The following is a 25,851-nucleotide window of genomic DNA, read 5'->3' as shown; positions in this document are numbered from 1 at the left end:
TCAGGTCTCACAGAGGCTGTATTCTTGGCCTTGGACAGTGGTGTTGTAACCTGTGCTGCAGTAATACTGGGTTCTTGGCAGTGTACTGGTATTGTGATTGGTCCTTTGAAGGGAGTGAGGGGTACTATTTGCACTCAATATTCCAGTCAGTATATTGGCATTATTTGTTGGCTCAGTCTGGGAGTTACCATTGTCTAGTTGCTCAGAACAATTATTGGTATTGCCATGGAGATTCTTTACATAACTGTATGAAGCCTTGTGGTTGTCTTTTCTATGTGCTCCAAGTCTGTTCTCACAGCTAACTTTGCAGTATTTGATGAGGGATCTCAACTATTCATTAAGGCTGATAAGGGTTTATTTCCTGTCTTGGGACTTCACATTATTTCACATCAGTTCCCTACTTCTGTTGTACAGTTTCTTTATGGCAGGGGACCACCAGATCAGCTTCCTTTTTTTGGAGGTGAGGGTCATGGATGTATTGGGTAAGGCGATATCCATGCATTTGTCTACGTGTTCATAGTCATTGATGTTTGATTCAGTTGTCATGCAACTAATCTCTATTTGCATTGCTGATGTGATGTTAGTCACCTCTGCTTTTATGAGGCCATACTTATCTTTGGAAAGGCTTTTCATGGTGGTTTCCTTTGCAGTGGGGGTAGGATGGCTGTGGATTTCCAAAGGTGATTACTTTGTGGTCAGATATATCAAGTGAGGTGTTGACTACCGGTATGGAGCAACAGTCGCCCATGTTAGGAAGGACCAAGTTGATATGATGGGCATGTACATCGGTACATGAGTAGGTTTCCCACTTAATGGTGGGGTAGTTGAAGTCAACCAGTATGAGAGTGTTAGGTTGGACACTAATATTCTCCAGGGTGTTTATGGACATGGAGTGTGAGTCTTGGGAAATGTTTGGGGACCTATCGCAGGCTATAACCTGAACCACTGTCTTACCCAATGTCATCTACGCTTACAGGATCTGTAATGCATAATGTTGGTCTACAACTCTGGAGGTGTGTGCATCCTTTATGAGTATGAAAATAACACCACTGTTGGAGCTTCAGTCCACATTCTGTAGCCAAAGGTTGAGGAATTATGTATAGACTGGTACTGCAGGGGTGCTTCCTGCTACCTATATCCAGGTCTCTGTTACAGCACAGATGTCATTGTTCCCCATTTTAAGGAACACTTCCAGAGAGTGATTTTCCAGATTTAGAATTCCAGTGTGCAGCAGCATGACCCCCGATTGCTACGTCTTTGTAGCTGTCATATATTTATGTATATTTATGTACACAGACACACACACACACACACACACACACACACACACACACACACACACACACACACATATATATATATATATATATATATATATGCATGTATGTATTTATTAACCTTTCTATATATATATATATGTATGCATATATCTGGATATGAATGCAGATGCATATCTCTCTCTCTCTCTCTCTCTATATATATATATATATATATGTATCATGTATATGTTTGTCCACATATATGCATCTCCATACATATATGCCTGTATATGTAGACTACCTGACTGATTCTACAGACTCCTTTCCCTGTTTTTGGATGACTTAACTGTACTAACTGATATTGGGCCGACACCATATGAGCAAACGTTTGAAAGGCTGACAAATGATAGCGGAGATCCAGCTACAGTGCAGGAGTGGGAGATTCCCCTTTCCTGCACTGTATTGCAATCTCGGAGTGAGAATATTTAAGTAGCAGGGGGTGTGGGGGGTGCAGGGGGGCTTGCCTCCCTGCATAACACAGTTTTACTGTGTTTACAGGTAGGTAAATGGTGCTATTTCAGGATGTCGGTCTTTCGGAATGTCGATCATATGGTGTTGGCAATATGAAAGTCGGCATTCTCAACTGTCAACATTCTGAAGTAGACCCATGTATATGTATATATATATATATATATATATATATATATATATATATATATATTTATATATATATATATATGGATCCCTATCATATGATAGAAACCTCATTTGACTGAAACTCATTTCAATGAGACCATAACACTGAAATTTCAAAAAATTTCAAAAGACTGAATTGACTGAAACCCATAATACTTAATTTCAACATACTAAACTTTAAACTGGACCATATAAAACCAGACTAGATGGGAGGCTACACCCCACACACCACTCAAAGTGGTGGGTGTGTGCCCCCACACACCCCTAACTATATACACTAACTCCAAGATCACACTACAGCTGGGAAAAGGGCATAGTAGTGGCAGCATGTAGACTATTGTATGGTATGTGAAAGGTATATACCCTTTTTCCCACTGTAGTGCAATCCTGGAGTTAGTATATATAGTTAGGGGTGTGGGGTCCATAGCCCCACACCTAATCTGGTTTTATATGGTCCAGTTTACAATTTAGTATGTTGAAATTCAGTATTATGGCTTTCAGTCTAATAGGTTTCTGTCAAGTGACTTTTTAGTCTTTTAAAAGTTCAATCTTATGGTTTCAGTCAAATGTGTATCAGTCAAATGAGGTTTCTATCATATGATAGGGATCTATATATATATGTATATATATATATATATATATATATATATATATATATATATATATATATATATATACACACACACACACACACACACACACACACACACACACACACACACACACATATATATGCATACACACACACACACACACACACACACACACACACACACACACACACACACACACATATATGTGTATATATATATATATATATATATATATATATATATATATATATATATATATATATATATACATGTATATAGATATAGATATATATATATGTGTGTGTGTGTGTGTGTGTGTGTGTATAAATATGTTTTCCCTACTGTGGAATGACTGTACTGCATATCTTGGTAAAAACATCAGACACATCTGCAGCTTAGATGGCTTAGTGGTAAATTGCTGTAGCTATGGTGTGCAGCGTCCTGGGTTCAGGACTTGTAAGGGCTGATTATTTTGTTGCTGGGCAGAACAAGGGCTGTTGGATAGAGTGATTAAGGCACTTTTAAGCAGTTGTAAGTGGGATTGCGTGGATTTGCGCAGCAGCAAGCTATGCTAACTTCAGGTTAAATATGCTTACAGATAGCCTTAAAAGTGCTAAATCTGTGTGGACTTTGCTTAGCGCTATGCAAACAGGCTTAATCCTGCTTTCTACTCTTAAAAGAGCTGACTCCCACATACCCCCACGCTAATTTCTTTAAAAGAAAAGTAAAAAGGGTTGATAGGAAAGTGGTGAAAATAGTTGCTCACAGAGGGAAAGGCAATAGGGAAAGTATCTAGGGATGTGCAGGACGGGTGTAGGGAAGGTCCATAGCTGTCCATTTCTTCTACAGCATCAGCTGTGCATATATACTGAATTTGGAGGTATATTTGGATAATCAAACCCCTAAGAGAGGGGTGAGGACAACAATAATGTGTTGTGAAGCCAATTAGACCAGATTATGTGACCAGTGGACATGTGTGAAATGGACAGCTATGTATGGGGCAAAATATTGGGGGTGAACAGATTGCCTTTTTTTAAGGTGAGAGTGGGATGTTGGGGAAGGATAGTAGGTATATTTGGGGAGGTAGGTTGGGTAGGAAGACAGATAATTTATTACAATTATTACAATACCATATTGCCTTGGTTTGGCCAGTGGTATGTTTGCACACAGCGTATAATTCAACCATCTTATAGCTACTTTCTACTTCTCTTACCTGGAAGACATGTGGGGGGAATGTTTTTTAACACTTCCTGAATTTTTCTACATATATTCCCAAAACCCTAGTTAAAATTATGCATACAGCTTACTACCACTCCCGGGATTCAAACCCTGGCTGTGTCTGCTAAAAATACAGCAATTTGTATATTATCAGAGTGATCTATTCATAAACTGCTGTCTCTTCCTTCAGTGTTTTCTATCTAAGTCTCTCTTGGTTGTACAATCTGGCCTTGTAATTACAACATTCTTATACAGACATTCTAGACATATTTTTATGTAGCAGAGTGTGGGAAACAGTGATTAACACAACATTTCTATTCAGATATTAGATCTTGGTGAATGCAACATGTCAGGCCATACAATACCAGACTAAACACAACCAGTCCAGGATTTAGAACTTTATTGCCAGGCAGTTACACTTTTATTTAAATATGACCTATATGGGGACTATTACTGTCATATTGTCTGGTTTATTCAGTACAAACCATACACATTTTTTATAATACTAGGTAACATTTTACTCCTTTATAGGTTCATAGGTAGGTAATAGGCTATTAGCCCTAGGGCCTATATAAGCCTAGTCAAAAAGGTACCTTGGCTTTTGCCACCCAAGAAAATTATTTTCCTGTGCCCCTGTCGAGCAGAGCCACAGAAGTGATCCCTGGGGTGAATTTCCTATTTCCCATCCAATCATCAGGATTTTTCTTGAAGAGTGCTAATGAGGAGTTCTGTTTGACATATAGGTAGTCTGTTCCAGAGTATGGGAAGTCTCTGGGACAGGAATCTATCCTTCTAGCATGTTCTGTTTATTGTGGTGACAAGGTTTAGGTCCCTAGAGCATATAGCTCAGAGGGATTGGGATTTCTTTAAGTGGAGCATGTCCAACAGCTCTGGGTTTGACATAGCTTTGCATGTTAGGCAGAGATCGCCTCTGAGTAGGCAAAATGCGACAGAGTAAAGCTGGAGATTTTTGAGACGGTCTGCATAGGGCATCTGTTTAAGCCAGTAATCCTCTTTGTGAGGTATTTCTGCGGCCTTTCCAGTTGTTGTAGATGTCTTGTGAGGTACATACCAAAAGGCATTGTACTCTATAATGGGTCTAATGAGTGATGACTAGATGGGAACAATGACCTCTTTTTTTCTGGATGAGAAACGTTTTGTGATGAGGTGAGCCATGTAGAAGGATTTCCTGACCATTGTGGCGATGTGATTATAAAAAGAGAGACTACTCTCCACCTGTGTCCCAAGGTCTCTTATCACACTTTCAGTGTTATGTAGACTACCACTTATGTGGTAGTTCATGGGTACAGAGTTTTTACCAAAGGGGATGACAATACACTTTTTGGCATTGAGCTTCAGGCCATGGCTTTGACACCAGGCATCTGTCTCAGTGAGGCCCTTTTGTAGTATGTCCACATAGTTAGGAGTTTCAATTATGGCTCCTAGTTTGCAGTCATCTGCATACTTTGTTAGCCAAAGACCTTCTGTGTTAGACTGTACTTCAGAGAAGTAGATACCAAACAGGAGAGGACGCAGGACTGAAACCTGTGGTACTCCACTTGTCACTGGTCTGAAGTCGGATTTGGAATCTGCTACTTTCACAGTGTGGGCACTGTCCGTGAGCCAGTTGGCAACCCATCTTGTGACATAGGAATTTATACCTAGTTTAGTGAGCTTATCTATAATTCCAGAGTGGGGGATTGTGTCGAAAGCCTTGTCGAGATCAAGATAAGCTGTGTGAACCACCTTACCCTCATCTATGACTTTGGTGACTGCTTCAAAGAAGTCAGTCAGGTTTAGAAGACATGATCTGCCTTTTACAAACCCGAAATGGGTAGGGTCCAGTGTTTGGAGATTACCAATGTCTTTGTTTATGAATTCCATAATGATACGTTCCATGGCCTTGCAGACCAGGCTCATCAGGCTAATGGGGTGGTAGTTCTCAGGGTCCACCGTGGCTCTCCCTTTGTGGAGTGGGATAACTGTCACAGTGCACCATTCAGTGGGCACAAAGCCAGAGGTGAGGCTATGATTGAACATGGTACTTAGGTAGGGTGCCAGTTCATTCTGTAGTTTGTACAGAATGCAGCCTGGGATATTGTCAGGTCCCATGGATGCTATGTTTTTGGCTTTGGAGAGTGTGTTTTTTACCTGTGCAGCCATGATTACAGGAACTTTGCATTCTTCCCGTATAGAGATGAGCTCTCTAGGGGGTGAGAGGGGGTAAAGTTAGCACTGAACCTATCTGCCAGAATGCTAGCAATATCAGTTGGTTCTGTATATTTACTGCCATTGTGCTGTATCTCAGAGCAGATCTGAGTATTGCCATTGAGATTCTTGACATAGCTATCAAATGCTTTGTGGTTGTCTTTAGAGTCAGTGGCAATTTTGTTTTCGTAACTAGCTTTGAAGGATTTTATGAGGGATCTCAGCTTCTTACTGAGGGTGACCAGGGAGTTCCTCCAGTCAGGAGATTTTACACTTTTTTGCAACAGTTTCTTTCTTCTGTTGTAGAGTTTGTTTATGGCAGAGGACCACCAGATTGGCTTCCTTTTTTTTGGAGGATAGCATCTTGGTTCTATTAGGGATAGCATGATCCATGCACTCATGTAAGTGTTTATAAAGTACATTTGTGTAGGATTCAGCAGTCGTAGCTCTATTGTCCGTCTGCCTGGGTGTCAAGAAGTTTGCCACTTCTGTCTTAAGAAGCGTGAAGTTAGCTTTGGAGAAATTTTTTACGGTGGGTTCCATAATTGGGGGTGGGAGCGGGATGTGGATGTCTAGGCTGATTAGCTTGTGGTCGGATCGGTGCAATGAGGAATTGACCTCTGGTATGGAACACCAGTTGTCCATGTTGGTAATGACCAGGTCTAGGATATTGCTCCCCCTGGTGGGGGTGTGAATAAGTTGATCCAAAGCATTGGAATTTATGAATTCCAGAAAAAGTTGAGCAAAAGAGTTGGTACATGAGTAGTTTTCCCAGTTAATGGTGGGGTAGTTGAAATCTCCCATTATTAGGGTGTTGGGTTGTACCCTAATATTTTCCAATGTATCAAGAAATAAGGAGTGGGAATTCTGTGGCATGGTGTGGAATCTGTAGCAAGTTACAATTTGGATTTTGGTCTTGCCCTGAGTTAGCTGCACTTGGATAATCTCGGATGCATTATTCTGAGTAACTAACCTGGAGGTGTGAATATTCTTAATGAATGTGGACACGCCTCCACCTTTAGTGTTTCGGTCCAGGTTAGGTGGCCAAAAGGTGTAATATGAATTATAGCCTGGTAATGCAGGGGTGCCCTCTGACGCCTTGAACCAGGTCTCTGTCACTACACAGATGTCGATGTTCTCCATTTTAAGGAGTGCCTCGAGTGAATGCATTTTGAGGTTTAGACTTCTAGCATTGAGTAGCATTACCCTCAGATTTTGCTTGCTTGCACGTGTTACGGTGGTGAATTTGTCATTTGAACCTTAAAAAAAGGCACTATAGGGGTGGCAAGAGCCTTAGCCATTATCCAGAATCCCAAGGGCAACAGGTGCAGGCCATCTCTGGCAAAGCATTGTGGTCTGTCGATCATGTCTTCCCAGGCAGACAGATACTGGATCCCCTTATAATGACACAAGAAGCTTAGTCAATTGTTGAAGTCAATCATTTTGTCCTTGTACTGTGGTATCATTCTGGGTAATGACAGGATTCTACTCAGGGCTAGGGTCATACCTGCCTGGGATACAAGATCGGAGAGCTCCTCCATGTCTCTTTTCATATAGGCCTGGGAGTCTAGCAGTCTGATATCTCACTGGCTTATCAGGTATGATGTCAGTAAATAATGATGTGCTGTACATATGCACATCTTACTACATGACATATGGACAAAGGGTGACAGACTTGGGGGGCAGAGGCACAAAGACACGGCCGCTATTGACATATTGCTGTGATAAACTGAGAAATTCCCTGGTGTAACAGGAATTGTTGTGACATATCTCTACTGAGGGATATGAAGTCAGTAACTCACATGGATGTCACCATGTACTGACTGCAATCATCAGAATATGCTACTGCATTTCTAAAGATAGGAAATTTGTGAGTAACACAACATATGTAAGACTTCAAACTCTAGCCAGTCTGCAGATAGCCCTACAGTTGAGAGTTTCTTCAACCAGATAACACTGTCATGCCAGACTTTAAATCATGTAGAACAGTCATATACCAACATTACTTCAAATGCAGAACAGCAATACTTACATTTTGTCCCCATGTCTGTAACATCCCCGTCCTGTTTTTTGGCCTGTCTCCACAGTGTATGTTGTAAGACGTATTTCCAACTACCCTCTGTGATGCTGTTTGTCAAACATCCACATGATGTCCTGCTCACAGCGAAGGAAAAAGGCCAACACCCACATGTAGTGCTTAGTTATAGGAGTGTGTTCCCATGCAATTTGCTATAGGAATGATACCACAGCTGTTCCATATGAAATTAACAAGTGGGGCACTCCAATTTGTGCACAGACAATCAGCTGATCATGAGCATTACTTACAAAACCCAAGCTGCTGCCTATTCAAAACAGATGTACTTTTCCACATCCACCAGAGAGGGAGAGAGAGAGAGAGAGACAGAGACAAAGTAAGAAAGGAAGGGAGTACGAGAGTAAGAGCCAAGCGTGTTTGTGTATGATCCATGGGTGGAAAGTGGTATCTGAGGATTATAACGGTTGCCTATATTGTTTACTAATCCATACTGTCACATAGTAATTGCACATGACTGTACACATTTATGGTTGAGGATTGTCTACAACAACCTCTACAGTATTTGAAAACTGTTGGCCTTGTAATGTGGACAATGGGACATATAGGTCTTCAATATAATGATGTAACAAAACCCACACTGCAATGGATCCTGTCATTACACAATCACCTTAACACCCACACAGGATACTGATGATACACACACACAAACATACACTTACCAGTACTGAGTTACAAACCCCTACCTGACGATGTATTGATATTACAGTGTTATGCAGTTATTGCATGTGCCACAGAGCTTACATGTGGGAGAACTGTCCAAAGGTATCTTGGAAGGTGAGTGACATCAGCAACAGTGCTAAAGGAGGGATAAGGGAAGTGTAGTTTGTGTGAATGTCCATAAAAGCAGGTGTCAATGAAGACACACACAAATTCTTTCAGGGAAACACACACTTCATCACAGTTGGCAGGATCAGGATTAGAACTCTTACCTAACTAGTTTGATACATTACAGTATTACACAGTTTTCACAAGTGCCACAGAGCTTATATGGATGATACTTGGGCAAAGGGTTATTTCAAGGAGAATGACATCAGCAGGCATGCTAAAGTAGGGCAATGGGAGGTGCAGTGATTGTGAATGGCTTCAAAATCATTAACCTACACACACGCACACACACACACACACACACACACACACACACACACACACACACACACACACACACACACACACGCACACACACACACACACACACACACACACACACACACGATTTGCCAGTACTGAGATACATAGGTTCCTTTCTTCACAGGTGTGTAGTAGGTGAATGGGCCTGAAGGCTGTACAAGGCTAGGCAAAGGGAACACCTTGGCATCAGGTCGCATGACTATGGTCTCCAGTGTGGCTCAGGGGTGTAGTCCCAGGAGTGGTCTCCACAGGTGGGTATTGTATTCACCATCCACTCATCTGGGTTACTATTGTAGGTAGCCAGTGATGTGCACTGCTTCTCATGTATGTGATCTATATTCCATAACCTGGACGGTGTCTGGGTTGTGCACATGTCCCACACGCATGTTCGTTGATGTGTGGAAGTATACTTGAGGTCTCTGGGGCATGTTGTGTGTACATATTGTTATCTTCTGATGTAGCATTACTGACCTCATTTGGGGAGACCTGGCTAGGGAACTGAGGTCATGCTTGCACCTACATTGACAGCATGATACAGGTATTCAGTGGCGTTAGTGGCATCTGTCCATACAGGGTATGTGTATAAGGCATGGTATTCCCTTTGTGGGTTACATTTGCAGACTCTACAGTTGTTGCAGGTGTCCAGTGGGGAACATAAAAAAGGACCACTGCAAACATTTATTTGCCTACTGTAGGGATGGAAAATGGTGCCATGTCCTTTTACTTGCTGGATAACACACAGTCAAGAGATGTAATACATCACAGTACTTTCTGATATCAGTGGCACTATCATGGTCAAAAGGCAAGTAGTCCACTGCAATCACACCGTGGTTACTATCTGTGAGGCAGTACGCAGGGAACTACCAATATAGTGGTTGTTGCCTAGCCACATATGTTTGTGTATAAAACATGGGTGGAGAGTGTTCTCTGAGTAATACAAGGGTTGCCTATATTGCTCAACAATCCATATTGTGAAATACAGGGCTATGGATTGTCTACACCAGCCTCTCTGGTGTTTGACATCTGTTGTCCTTGTAAGGTGGACATTGTGACACATACAAGGTCCTCAATATAATAATTTTGCAAAACCCACCTCACAATGCATCCTGTTATTACACAGTCACAGCAACTTCCACACAGGATACTGATGACAGACACACACACTTGCCAGTATTAAGATTCAAACCCCTACCTAGCTGTGTATTGCTACTATAGTGTACCACATTTATCACACATGCCACAGAGCTTATAGGATGTATGTTGTCCCAAGGTACTTCTAAGGTGAGGAACATCACCAGCCCTTGTAAATACTGACATTGGGTGGTGTAGTGGGTGAGAGATCCTAAAAATAATTTTCCCTAAACACAAATTTACATTTGCCAGGGTTGAGATTCAAACCTCTGTCTAACAATCTTTATATACCATTATGTTACGCATTTACCACATGCACCAGTGACCTGACATGGTTTTGGGTTGGCAACAGGTATTTCTAAGGTGGATGATATCTGCAGGATTGCTAAAGTCAGGCTCTGAGATGTGTACCGGGTGGAAATGGGGTCAAAATCTTTGAGGCAAACACTTGCCACAGATGAGATTCAAAGCCACATCTGAGTAGTTACTGCAACTACATTGCTCAGCATTTATGGCATGTACCATGGAGCTTATTGGGACTGTCTTTGTCCACAGGGGTATTTCAAGGTGACTGACATTGTCAGGCTTGCAAAAGTAGGGCAATGGGAGGTGTAGTGACTGTGAATGGCCTAAAAATCATTAATCTCTGCACAGAGTTTCACAATTGCCATGTCTGGGATTAGAACTCCTACCTAACTAATATGTTACACTATAGCATTACACAGTTATCACATGCACCACAGAGCTTATAAAGCTGGTCCTTGTCCAAAGGGGTATTTCAAGGTAACTGACATCAATAGGCTTGCTAAAGTAGGGCAATCAGAGGTGTGGTGACTGTGAATTGCCTCATAATCATTAGTTTTTACACACACACACACACACACACACACACACCCACACACACACACACAGTATCACAGTTGCTATGTCTGGGATTAGAACTCCTACCTAACTAGTATGTTACATTATAGCATTACACAGTTGTTGCACACGTCATGGAGCTTACAGGGCTAGCCCTTCTCCAAAGGGGTATTCCAAGGGGAATGACATCAACAGGCTTGCTAAAGTAGGGCAATGGGAGGTGTAGTGACTGTGATTGGCCTCAAAATCATTAATCTCCACACACACAGAGTTTCACAGTTGCCATGTCTGGGATTAGAACTCCTAACTAGGTATGTCACACTAAAGCATTACACAGTTATTGCATGTGGCACAGAGCTTATAGGACTAGCCTTTGTTCAAAGGGGTATTTCAAGGTGACTGACATCAGCAGGCTTGCTAAAGTAGATCAATGGGAGGTGTAGTGACTGTGAATGGTCTCAACATCATTAATCTCTACACACACACACACACACACACACAGAGTTTCACAGTTGCCATGTCTGGGAATAGGACTCCTACCTAACTAGTATGTTACACTAGAGCATTACACAGTTATCGCATTCACCACAGAGCTGATAGGGCTAGCACTTGTCGAAAGGGGTATTTCAAGGTGACTGACATCAGCAGGCTTGCTAAAGTAGGGCAATATGAAGTGTAGTTACTGTGAATGGCCTCAAAATCATTAATCACTACACACACACACACACACACACACACACACACACACACACACACACACACACACACACACACACACACAGCCTCACAGTCGCCATGTCTGGAATTAGAACTCCTACCTAACTAGTATTTTACACTATAACAATATGCAGTTATCACAAGCACCACATAGATTATGGGGCTGATAACTGGGCAGAGGGTTATTTCAAAGTGACTGACATCAGCATGAGTGGTAACATGGGCTATGGGAAGTGCAGTGTGTGTGAATGGGCCATAAACCATTCCTCTGGAAATACACACACAACACTCAGTCACACACAACTTTACATTTGACAGGACTGGGTATACAAATGCTAGATAAATACTGATTTGTACTATCATGTTACACAGTTATCACAAGCACCACAGACACTATAGGGCTGAGGGCTACCAAAAGCAAATGTCTACAGTGATTGACATCGGCACATCATGTGATATTGGCCAATTGGATGTATGGTGGGTGGGACAGGCCTCATGATGACAATCTCTTTGTCACTGTCTGCTTCTCCCTTCCCCACATCTCTGTGTGTGTATGTTTGACCTATTATAGTGTTTTGGCCTTGGATATGTGTGAGTATTCCTATCCAATGTGTGTGCAAAGCATGAATGGTGTGCAACGTGGTGTGTGTACACAGACATCTGCGACTGACAGATATGTATAGTCCATTCTTGTTGTCAGACACAAGCTTCATTTCTCTAAGTGTTGGATCATGCCCAGTATGACCTTCTGTATTTTGTTGTCAGACATGGATATTACACACACACATTGGATAGGAATACTTACACATATCCAAGGCCAAAACACTATAATAGGTCAAACATACACACACAGAGATTTTCACAATGAGCTAATCAGAGGAAGTCTGAGGAAGGGCTCTGAGCTAACGAATCTGAGATATATAACATTAAGTATCCTGTTTTTTGCTTATTTCTGAGTTATTTATAGCACTTTTATTTTACTTACTGTGTGTGAGGTATTAAGTAGAATTTTATATGGTTGTTAAGCATCTGGTTGGGTTTGTTTGTTCGGATTTCCTGCTAGGAGTGTATCATATAACTTGTTTGCATTTAAAAACATTCTCTAGAGTCTCCCTGATCCTTTATCTGTTTAAACATTTCTGCAGTTTTTTTCTACCTAAGTAGTGTTGGTAGTGTAGCATTGTCCATACTCAGGCTTGCGTTTTGGGCCTAGTTGTTTGTTAGTAGAGGCTGTGTGTCTGAGCAGATGTCCCAGGTCATCATAGCTTAGCCAAAGCCAGTATAGCATTTCAGTGAGAGTGAATTGCTTGTGGTCATTGGCTGACTGGGGTTGCCTGGACTACACCTTGGAATAAGCACTTCACTGGTTATTTCAAGCTTTTTTTAAAGTTGTTTCAGGTTTCATCTTTGTTACTTGTGACTGTTTCTGCCATTTCACACTGAGCTAATCAGAGGAAGTCTGAGGAAGGGCCCCGAGCTAACAAATCTGAGATATATAACATTAAGTATCCTGTTTTTTGCTTATTTCTGAGTTATTTATAGCACTTTTATTTTGTTCACTGTGTGTGAGGTATTAAGTAGAATTTTCTACAATTGTTAAGCATCTGGTTGGGTTTGTTTGTTCTGATTTCATGCTAGGAGTGCATCATATAACTTGTTTGCATTTACAAGCATTCTCTAGAGTCTCCTTGATCCTTTATCTGTTTAAACATTTCTGCAGTTTTTTCTACCTAAGCAGTGTTGGTAGTGTAGCATTGTCCATACTCAGGCTTGTGTTTTGGGACTAGTTGTTTGTTAGTAAAGACTGTGTGTCAGAGCACATGTCCCAGGTCATCATAGCTTAGCCAAAGCCAGTATAGCATTTCAGTGAGAGTGAATTGTTTGTGGTCATTGGCTGACTGGAGTTGCCTGGACTACACCTTGGAATAAGCACTTCATTGGTTCTTTCAAGCTTTTTTTTAAGTTGTTTCAGGTTTCAACTTTGTTACTTGTGACTGTTTCTGCCATATCACACTGAGCTAATCGGAGGAAGTCTGAGGAAGGGCTCTGAGCTAACAAATCTGAGATATATAACATTAAGTATCCTGTTTTTTGCTTATTTCTGAGTTATTTATAGCACTTTTATTTTACTCACTGTGTGTGAGGTATTAAGTAAAATTTTCTACAATTGTTAAGCATCTGGTTGGGTTTGTTTGTTCTGATTTTTGTTTCCCCCCCTCCCTACCTCTTGGTATCTTGTTTTTATACTTGGTGGCTTTGCAGTTGCCCACCCCTACTGTAAATTTGATCTGGGACACTCCTCCCAGTCTAGTGTCATTACCTCATTCTACCTATTCCAGGGAGAACATTTGAGAAGGCCAACCCAGTTAGCTTCTGCTCCTCCTTTCCCCTTTCCACTTTACAAAAAAAAGAAAAAAAATTCTAAGCTTGTTTCCTGCCTTTCCTATAAGTTATCTAGTCCAGATACAGATTTGCTGTATCCAGGACTGTTTGTAAGCTTCTGATCCCCCAAGCCTTTCTGTGTTGGAGGGAAGCCTTCTAGCTTAATTTTTTTTTTAGAACTAGCCAGTTTTCTAGTTTCAGCACTCAAATTTGTTTCTTTGAGCTCAGCACTTGTTCAGAACTCATTGTAAGCACTAAATAAGCTACAAATTACTACAACACTCAACTTTCCTCATTTGTCTAGAGAAAAACAGTTTTTAGTACTTAATTAATAAGCACCTATCCAGGCATGTCTAAGGGTCAGCTCCCGGTGTTTTCTCCTGTCTACCTGATGAATCTGGGCATCTTGGGGCAATGCAGCAATTGCCTCATGTACACAGACAACCCTCTCCTCCTACCACCCAACACTACAACCTGTGACAGATGCACTTATATAACCAAACTGGAAGCAAAACTCTCTTCACCCAAGACTGGACTAGACAGTCAAGAGGAGAAGGTAAACACTTGCACCACACCACACTCATCACATAGTCCCTCAAAACCTACACCACCAAAACACACACATAGAAACACAAAACACACACCTACATTTGTGGAAGCTTTCAGAAAAATCTACCCAAGCAACAGGAACCTCCAAAGCAGAAATGTAAGCATCCTCCACCCCCCAACACAATCCAAATGGCACATAGCCCACAAACTCTGTGCCACTCAAACACAGCCCATAAGGCATAACAACGTACCTAACACTCTAGTCATAGGTGACTCTATAATCAGGCACACTGATGTTCCACTCACTAGGCTAAACAAGGAGAAAGTCACTGTCAGCTGCCTGTCAGGTGCCAGGATCTGCCACATAACGCATGCATTCAGGTCACTCCACAGCAAGTACAAATATGACTCTGTCATTGTCCATATTGGTGTGAATGACCTGAGACGTACCTCCCTGGACTACATGAAAAGAGACATGGAGGAACTTTCTGATCTTGTAGCCCAGGCAGGTATGACCCTAGCCCTGAGTAGAATCTTGCCATCACCCAGAATGATACCACAGTACAAGGACAAAATGATTGACTTCAACAATTGGCTAAGCTTCTGGTGTCATTCTAAGGGGATCCAGTATCTGTCTGCCTGGGATGACATGATCGACAGACCACAATGCTTTGCCAGAGATGGCCTGCACCTGTCGCCCTTGGGATTCTGGATACTGGCTAAGGCTCTTGCCACCCCTATAGTGCAAGTTTCAAATGACAAATTCACCACTGTAACAGGTACAAGCAAGCAAAATCTGAGGGTAATGCTACTTAATGCTAGAAGTCTAAACCTCAAAATGCACTCACTCGAGGCACTCCTTAAAATGGAGAACATCGACATCTGTGCAGTGACAGAGACCTGGTTCAAGGCTCCAGAGAGCACCCCTGCATTACCAGGCTATAAATCATACCACACCTTTCGGCCACCTAACTTGGACAAAAGCACTAAAGGCAGAGGCGTGTCCATATTCATTAAGGAAATCCACACCTCCAGGCTAGTTGCTCAGCATAATGCATCAGAGATTATCCAAGTGCAACTAACTCTGGGCAAGACCGCAATGCAAATTGTAGCTTGCTACAGATCCCCCACCATGCCCCAGGATTCCCACTCCTCATTTCTTGATACACTGGAAACCATTAGGGTACAACCTAACACCCTAATAATGGGCGATTTCAACTACCCCACCATTAACTGGGAAAACTACTCATGTACCAACTCTTGTGCTCAACGTTTTCTAGAATTCATAAATTCCAATGCCTTGGATCAACTTATCCACACCCCCACCAGGGGCAGCAATATCCTAGACCTGGTTATTACCAGCATGGGCAACCAGTGTTCTACACCAGAGGTCAATTCCTTGTTGGTCAGATCCGACCACAAGCAAATCACCCTAGACATCCACATCCCAGCCCCACCCTCCATTAGGGAAGCCACTGTAAAAAAAATCTCCAAAGCCAACTTCACTCTTCTTAAGACAGAATTGGCAAACTTCATGACACCCATGCTGATGGACAATAGAGATATGACTGCTGAATCCTATACAATTGCACTTTATAAGCACTTACACGAGTGAGTGGATCGTGCAATCCCTAACAGAACCAAGATGCTATCCTCCAAAAAAAAGGAAGCCAATCTGGTGGTCCCCTGCTATAAACAAACTCTACAACAGAAGAAAGAAACTGTTGCAAAAAAGAGTAAAATCCCATGATTAGAGGAACTCCGTGGTCAGCCTCAGTAAGAAGCTGAGATCCCTCATAAAATCCTCCGAAGCTAGTTACGAAAACAAAATCACCACTGATTCTAAAGACAACCACAAGATTCTTGACATAGCTATAGAATGCTATGTCAAGAATCTCAATGGCAACACTCAGATCTGCTCTGAGTTACAGCACAATGGCACTAAATATACAGAACCAACTGATATTGCCAACATCCTGGCAGATAGGTTCTGTGCTAACTTTACCCCTCTCTCATCCCCTAAAGGGCCCATCTCTATACCGGAAGAATGCAATGTACCTATAATCACAACTGCACAGGTAAAAAACACACTCTCCAAAGCCAAGACCACAGCATCCATGGGACCTGACAACATCCCAGGCTGCATTCTACATGAACTACAGAACGAACTGGCACACCACCTAAGTACAATGTTCAATCATAGCCTCACCTGAGGCTTTGTGCCCACTGAATGGGGCACAGCAACAGTTATCCACAAAGGGGGAGCCACCACGGATCCCGGGAACTACCGCCCCATTAGCCTGATGAGCCTGGTCTGCAAGTCTATGGAGCATATCATCATGGAACTTATAAACAATGACATTGGTAATCTCCAAACTCTTGACCCTACCCAGTTCAGGTTTGTAAAAGGCAGATCATGTCTCCTAAACCTGATAGACTTCTTTGAAGTGGTCACCAAAGCTGTAGATGAGGGTAAGGTGGTACACACAGCCTATCTAAATCTCGTCAAGGATTTTGACACCATCCCCCACTCTGGAATTATAGACAAACTCACTAAACTAGGTATAAATCCCTATGTCACAAGATGTGTTGCCAACTGGCTCACTGACCGAACCCACACTGTGAAAGTAGCAGACTCTAAATCCAACTTCAGACCAGTGACAAGTGCAGTACCACAGGGTTCAGTCCTAGGTCCTCTCCTGTTTGGTATCTACTTCTCTGAAGTACAGGCTAACACAGAAGGTCTTTGGCTAACAAAGTTCGCCGATGACTGCAAACTAGGAGCCATAATCAAATCTTCTAATGATGTGGACATCCTACAAAAGGGCCTCACTGAGACAGATGTCTGGTGTCAAAGCCATGGCCTCAAGCTCAATGCCAAAAAGTGCATTGTCATCCCTTTTGGTAAAAACTCTGTACCCATGAACTACCACATAGGCGGTAGTCTACTTAACACTGAAAGTGTGATAAGAGACCTTGAGACACAGGTTGACAGTAGTCACTCCTTTGATAATCACATCACCACAGTAGTCAGGAAATCCTTCTACGTGGCACACCTCATCACACAAAGTTTTTCATCCAGAAAAAAAGAGGTCATTGTTCCCCTCTACTCATCACTCATTAGTCCCATTATAGAGTACAATGTCCCTTTTGTATGTACCTCACAAGACATCTACAACAACTGGAACGGCCACAGAAATACCTCACAAAGAGGATTACTGGCCTCAAACAGATGCCCTACGCAGACCGTCTCAAAAAACTCCAGCTTTACTCTGTTGCATATCCCCTACTCAGAGGCGATCTCTGCCTAACATACAAAGCTATGTCAAACCCAGAGCTGTTGGACATATTCCATGTAAAGAAATCCCAATCCCTCTGAGCTACATGCTCTAGGGACCTAAATCTTGTCACCACAATAAACAAAACATGCTGGACAGATAGATTCCTATCTCAGAGACTTCCCATACTCTGGAACAAACTACCTATCTATATCAAACAAAGCTCTTCATTAGCACTCTTCAAGAAAAATCTTGATGATTGGAGATAGGAAATTCACCTCAGGGATCACTTCTGTGGCTCTGCGTGACAGGGGCACAGGAAAATAATTTTCTTGGGTGGCAAAAGCTAGGGTACCATTTGGCTATGCTTATATAGGCCCTAGGGCCAATAGCCTAGTACCTACCTATGAACCTATGAACCTATGATATGGGCTTCATTTCTCGTATGAGTATGCCCAGTATGACCTTTTGTATTAAGTGTGTGAATCCATACCAGGTAGGTTGCACTCCAGTGCAGCTAGCAACCTGTTTCCGCAGGATATCTGTAGATAGGTTGACAATATGGAGTCATAATGGGCAAAATATAGTGGGCTACTGTAACTATTGTGTCTGTGCTGCTTGTGGTACATGGTTGGTGTTAGCAGAGATATTCAGACATATGTACTGTTTTACACTGTGATGCATTATGTCATCAACTACTGACAGATATACTTATTTGCTCACAGTTATTTCCTGGGAAATACAAGATGAATGAAGCTGTTTCCAGTATTGTGGTCTGCAGCCTACATATTCTTGCACACTCATGCCATTCTGGAGGGGTAGCTGCAGACACTTGCTGATGGGTCTGTGTAAATGGTCCAGCACCTTGGTACTGTGGTGGCTGAGGATCCCTCACTTGTACATCTATTGACATAACAGAATGGCAATATCCTGCTGAGGACATACCTCTCAGCTGTACAGATTCACACAGGTTACTCGGAGGCAGGGCTCATATATCTGGTCAGTTCGCCTTCACATTGTGGCTTACGAGTGGGTTTGTAGCCACCCATTACTGAGTTTGCAGGCAGGGGTAGTATGGGCACACATCAGAGTTTCATACTTCACACACTCCATGGTGTCCATGCTTCTTCACCCCCCCCCCCCGTGTTATTCTATCCTCTTCCTAACATTATGCGAGTGATATTTCAGAAGTATCCCTATAGTTGTCCCTTCATCCCAGTGGTATTTAGGAGTTGGTCCATAGTTCATGCAGTAGGACATGGTGGGCATGCTACTGGGATTTGTCGACATGGCCTTGTATTTGTGTTCTGTGGACTGTGTTATGTTGTTAGTTGGGACTCCATGAGATAACATACATTGGCAGTACGGGTGAGGTACAGGCCTTTGACAGAGGACTGTAGGGCATTTGGTAGTGATGCAGGCCATCTGTAGCAGGCCAGTCCATTCTGTCACTCCTACAGTCCCAGGCTATGAGCCACTGGATTCCCTTGGGGTGACATGGTAAGTGTGCGAGGTGTTAATGGCAACAGATCCTGTCCATATTAATCCATTGTTCTGGATGCTGGCAGGGTGCTGCTTACAGCTAGGGACACACCTGCATGGAACAACTTTTCAGCATACTGCATTCTGTGGGTATTCCCATACAGAAGTGGGGGTCATACTGTACTCATTCCCAACAACAGGGATATGACCTCTGATAAACCTTTGGCTGATGATGAGGTGAGCTGAGTGCATGTGTTATATGGAATCTTCTTGCAGATGACTCTCAGATATACCTGGGACATTCTTCTTATACTGCCTTGTGCGGCGACATAGGCAGTCTCTCATTACTTCATAACTGTGCCTTTTGTGGTCTGCCAGTGATTGGCCAGACTACATCAGTATTCCATACTACACAGACAACTAATGTACTGCTAACCTGTATGTACAGTTCCAAAGGTGTGTGCAGTTAAATTTTATGTACTCTGTCTAGGGTACTTCCACCTGTGCACTGTGTGTATGTCTGGGCCCACATTCATGGAATATTCTTCTTTCAGATGGTGACAGATATTGACATCTGAAAAATGAGTATGGATGACTGCTGAATTGGGCCTTGCTGGGATGCATAGTGGTTGGCACTGCAGTTATCAGAACATGGCCTTGTCATCAACAGTATTGGCCATAGGCCACCGGGTCACAACCCACCATGCCTACATGCTGACCACTTCCACTCAATATACAACACACAACAACCTAACACACAGAGCCCTGCATATTGTACACATGCAACAATCTATCCTCTAAATTGGGCCAGCTCAGGTAATCTGTGCTCCACTGTTATTAAACCCATATGTACATGTTAATGCATTCCTACATAGAATTGTGGGGGGGGGGGCACACCTGGCAACTGTAAACATTTGCTTTGACTGTACTGGTATTTCAGGTAATCTATTGGCTTCCATTTTGTTTGTATTCTGACCTATCATGCAGACTAGAGGCATATCAGTAGAGTACACATCTTAGGTTTTATTGACCTACATTTCAGTTTCAGACTTCTTACCATTCAGAACTAACATACAACTGCCTGACCTGTTGCAATCTGTCTGTGTAGGTCTGGAGGGGGGCTGTTCTCCATTGTCATTAATTGGAAGACAGCGCAGCCTTTATTTATGGTCATCTACACCTGTCCTGCTGGCTGAGGCTGTTGTTGGGTATATGAGCCTCACTGACATGTATGTGATTGTCCTATGGACACACATTTGGGCCACCACAAATACTGCAGTGGGATTTGTCACCTTGTCTAGTACTGCCAACTTTTTTGACACCAGTATTTGTTATGGATTTCATGCTGCCCATATAGGTGTCCACTGTCTGCTGCCATCCCATTCAGCCACCCGATTCCCTTGCAAGTTCACATCCATACCATAGATACAACTATCAGAACATATTACTCCATTCAGCAATTGATAGGAACAGTGACTTACCTTGTGGCTGTGCCACTTTTGAGGATGGTGCTGGAGGGATGATTATGCTAGATGCACATAGTACATTCCCTATACATGGTAAAGCACAGGCAGTGTTATGTTTGACATCCCTTTTTACTGTATGTGTGAGTCAGAGAGAGGTGTCATTCCCTGGGTTCCTACCATGTCAATGTATGTGTTATGCCTTACTTCTTTGCCAAAGCCCAGGCATACTGGGCATGCCTCCTTCTGCCTACATGGGCAGGTTCAGGTTGTTTCTCCTCTGAACCACTCTGTGCCTGTGCTGGCCTTGGCAATGGTGGGGGGCTGTGTGGCCCTGCCCCGTGCTGTTCCTGCTGCAGCTGTTTCCGCAAGATCATATTGTGTTGCATGGCACATACAATGAAAATCTGTGTACATGTAGCTGGAGAGTACTGCAAGACTTCACCGGATATGTCCAGGCACCAGAACCATGACTTGAGCATCCCAAACACATACTGTATTATGATTCTGGTTTGTGTGTGTGCCTCATTTAGGAATTCTTGTTCACGTGTGTGTGCATTTCTGATGGGTTGTCATCAGGCACGGCTCTAGTGCGTAACCAGCATCCTCCATTAGGTGGCCATGAGATGTCCCCACTGGCAAATCTCTGGTACAGCTGTGTCATATGTCAGATGAGGGAGTCGTGATAACTTCCAGGGCTGCCAGCACACACATTCATTATAATGCCCTGGGCATTGCACACAACCTGGCAGTTGATGCAGAGGAAGCCCTTGTGGTTTATATAGAACCTACGCTGCTCACCGGGTGGTGCTTTGATGTGTATGTGCATGCAGTCTATAGCATCCACTACCTCAGGGTATTCTGCTATTTGGTGGAAGAGATGCATATTGCTGGTCAATGCTTTACGGGTGTTGAGGAAATATATGTGCTCATTGGCATGTGCTGACATGGCATCCAGGAACTGGTGGAGTACACTGGATGCCGATACCTGTGAGATCCGCATGATATCCCCAGTTGGCCTTTGGAAGGTACCTGTGGCTAGTATTCTTAAGCCTACACATACCTTTGTATCCACTGGGATGGGTTCCCCTCTTGTTAGTTATGTGTGTGAGTCGTGGTTGGCACAGCTCAACAATTTGCTGTAGGATGTCCCTGTCCACCCTATAGCGCTCCACTATCTCCAGCTCATGTAGCCCCTGGTAGGTTACCCTGGGTCTGTACACTCATCTCCTTCTCCTCACTGTGGGTTGGTCATCAGCATTCTCATCCTCAGCACCCTTAGCCTCTTCCACATATTGATGTTTAAGAGCGACAGGAGCCCCTATCATTTTTTTAGTTTTGTTAGGTAAAAATTCCCCATCTGTGTACACCGGTGGTGTAGAGTTTGTGGGAAAAAACAGAGTGAAAGGTGTTTGCAAATTTTATAGTAGTGTGCTGGGCTGGGCTGGGATGCTACCTGTGTAATTGGCTGATTCTGATACATTTCACCTGCCAGCTATGCTAGTTCATAGGTTCATAGGCTGGTACTAGGCTATCGGCCCTGGGGCCTATACAAGCCTAGCCATAACAATTCCCTGGCTATTTCTTCCCACAGTATTTACTTCCCAGGACCCATGCCTAGCAGGGTGACTGACATGATCCCCGGGGTGAATTTCCTATCTCCCATCCAGTCATCAAGGTTCCTTTTGAAGAAGGCCAAAGAGGAGCTCTGCTTGATATGTTTGGGCAGTCTATTCCAGAGTCTGGGGAGTCTCTGGGTCAGGAACCTATCCCTCCAGCATGTTTTGTTCATTGTTATGACAAGGTTTAGATCCCTGGAGTGTGTGTCTCTGAAAGATTGGGATTTCTTTAAGTGTAGCATGTCCAACAGCTCTGGGTTTGACATGGCCTTGTATGTTAAGCAGAGATTGCCTCTGAGTAGATGATATGCAACAGAGTATAGGTGGAGTTTTTTTAGATGTTCAACACAGGGCATCTGCTTTAGTCCTGTGATTCTTTTAGTGGGGTATTTCTGCGGCCTTTCCAGTTGTTGCAGATGTCTTGATAGGTACATACCAAATGGGGCATTGTATTCTATAATGGGTCTAATGAGGGATGAGTACAGTGGGACAATGACCTCCTTTTTTCTGGATGAAAAGCCATTAGTGATGAGGTGTGCCAGATAGAAGGATTTCCTGACTGTTGTGGCAATGTGGTTATCGAAGGTGAGACCACTGTCCACCTGTGTCCCTAAGCCTCTTATCACACTTTTGGGTTTTAGTGTACCGTCACCTATGTGGTAATTAACAGGTACATGTTTTTTCCCTAAAGGGGATAACTACACATTTCTTGCCACTGAGCTTGATCCCATGGCTCTGGCACCAAGCATCTGTTTCTGTAAGGCCCTTTTGTAGAATATCCACATCATTTGGGGATTCAATAATGGCTCCCAGTTTGCAGTCATCTGTGAACTTTGTTAGCCAGAGTCCCTTGATTCTCCTTGATTGCAGTCCTACTGCTGTTTTCCCTTCCCATTGCCTTCCCGTTTAAGGCCCAAGGCGAGCCGTTCATACCCAGTGCTCAGATATGAACAGAGCTGCTACTTCCTGGTTTTTTTTGTTTGTTTGTTTAAAACCCAGTGCACGGTGTGCACACCCATTTAGGCAATGTAAACACTGCTAGGCAGCCTCAGACACCCCCTTCCTTAGATGTGCTTAGCTAAGGGCAAACATGGGTCACAGAGCTCCAATAAGCTTACAGCATGCATGATGCTCCCCCTTATGAGGTCATCTTCCTTTTATGCTTATACCATGGCATTGGTGCACCTACATGGTTTAGTGCAAATTAACAGTGAGGGGAAATCTGTGATTCAGTATCAATCCCCTCTTTTCCATAAAACTGACTGCTAATGCATGGTTACAAAACTGACACTCAGCCTTCCTCCTTAGTAACCCCTATTCCATGGTATTGTTGTCTTTTGCATGCCATTGACTATTATGGCAGAATGCTGAGTTTGGTTTAAAAGCTTATTTCCAACTTTTTTCTTATTTTTGGACTGATCCTGCTTGCGCACCACTGCCCTACGCTTAAATGGCCGAAATCAGCCAAAAAAAAATAAAAGTTATTTTTTATAATTTTGCAACTATTTACAATGCCAATGGCCATACAGTTGGCCATTGGCATGCCTACTACATTGAATACATGCATTCTTTGGAGATGTCATGCCTCCGTTTTGTAATTTGCAGAAATGTATTAGGTTAGAAGCCGAATACATTTCTGCAGGTTACTCAGTTCCTGCACAGACACCTGCCTGCTTCCTGGATCGCTAATTCACCTCATTTGCATGGTTTTCACCAGCAAATAGGGTAATTAGCATACAGGGGCTGTGTCCATTAAGGAATAGTGTAGGAGCTATCGTGCTCGTTCCTGAATTGCTCGCCGGCCATACTGCGTGCAGCAGCTCTTACACTATTCCTGCACACCGTGCAGAGCTTGCTGAATCCTGGGATATGTCTGTACCCTTTGTACTCTGTCTCTGCTTGGTAGCACCCTCTGCTCTTTCATCACACCTTCTCTCTCTTTCTCTGCTTTTCTGTCTCCTCCTCCTTACTGATTTAGCCTTTTTCGTACATCTTTACAACTTATACAATTTTAGCACTATGTCTTCCCTCCCTAATCAAACTATGTATCCTCTTGCCTCCTGACCTCTTATATACCCCCCTTTCTCTCTCTAACAGCTCTATCACATTATCTGACTTTACCCCATCCTATTGTCCTTTTTAATGTACACAACACTTACCCAACTAATTACTTTCTTCAAAGCACATAACAATCCCTTTTTTTCTTAACTCCCTCTCTTTTCCACTTCTACATTAAAAGACTATACTAGAATTCCTTTTCTATCACAAAGACTGTACTAGATCATTAAGACTGTACTATAATACCTTTTGTACCTTAAAGAATGTACTGTATTGCCTGATCCTCGCGTCTTACTATAACTGTTTTACTGTGCTGTATTGTTTCCTCTTACAAGCTTTATAACTGTAATTATTACATATATGTACCTTATGTTTTTGTTTATTCTGTCATATTCTGTAACATGGAGCTTTTCTCCCAGGGCTGCCACTGAAAAGGGGCCCTTTTTAGTCCAGTCGGACTTTCCTAGTAAACAAATGGCAAATTGATAAATAAATTAACAAAAGGATGTGAGAGTGACTCATGTGGAAAGTGCTGTAAGCATGTGCAAGTCATGGGTAAATATTTACTGAAATACCATGGCCATGACACTATCAAAAACAACACTGTTTGTGTCCTAAATGGTATCTGCCATATCCACAACTGCCCTGGCAACAAATATACACAGATGCACATGTATTTTGCCAGCTGTGTTGCACAAGCATACAATGATATGTATGTGTATGTGAGATAGATTGTGATACAGTGCACTTATGTATCAGCTGAACGTAGCATTTCTGTAATCTGCGTATCACACATGGAGCCACTGTGGGCTGTGAAGGGACATAAGGACTCCTGTAGATATTCACTCTGGTCTGTACTCTAAACTGGCTATGGCACTGGTTAGGAACATTTGTATACATATTCTATGTGCCATGTGTTTGCATGCCAATGTATACCTGCTCATACCTCTTGGGGATGCTAAGTTCTATTCTATAATATGCACCAAAAATCCTATAAATGCATAAATGTTTCTAGTGCATGACACAGCACAATTATCAAGGTACTTGTGCTATATCTGCATGTATTGTGCATGCTTGACAGAATTATGTAGAGCTACTAAGTCCCATAATAATA

Source organism: Protopterus annectens, chromosome 2.part1, assembly GCF_019279795.1.
Source record: "Protopterus annectens isolate FY-2018-M chromosome 2.part1, PAN1.0, whole genome shotgun sequence".
Lineage (NCBI taxonomy): Eukaryota > Metazoa > Chordata > Ceratodontiformes > Protopteridae > Protopterus > Protopterus annectens.
The sequence above is the reverse complement of the archived record's forward strand: the minus strand, read 5'-3'. Positions refer to the sequence as shown.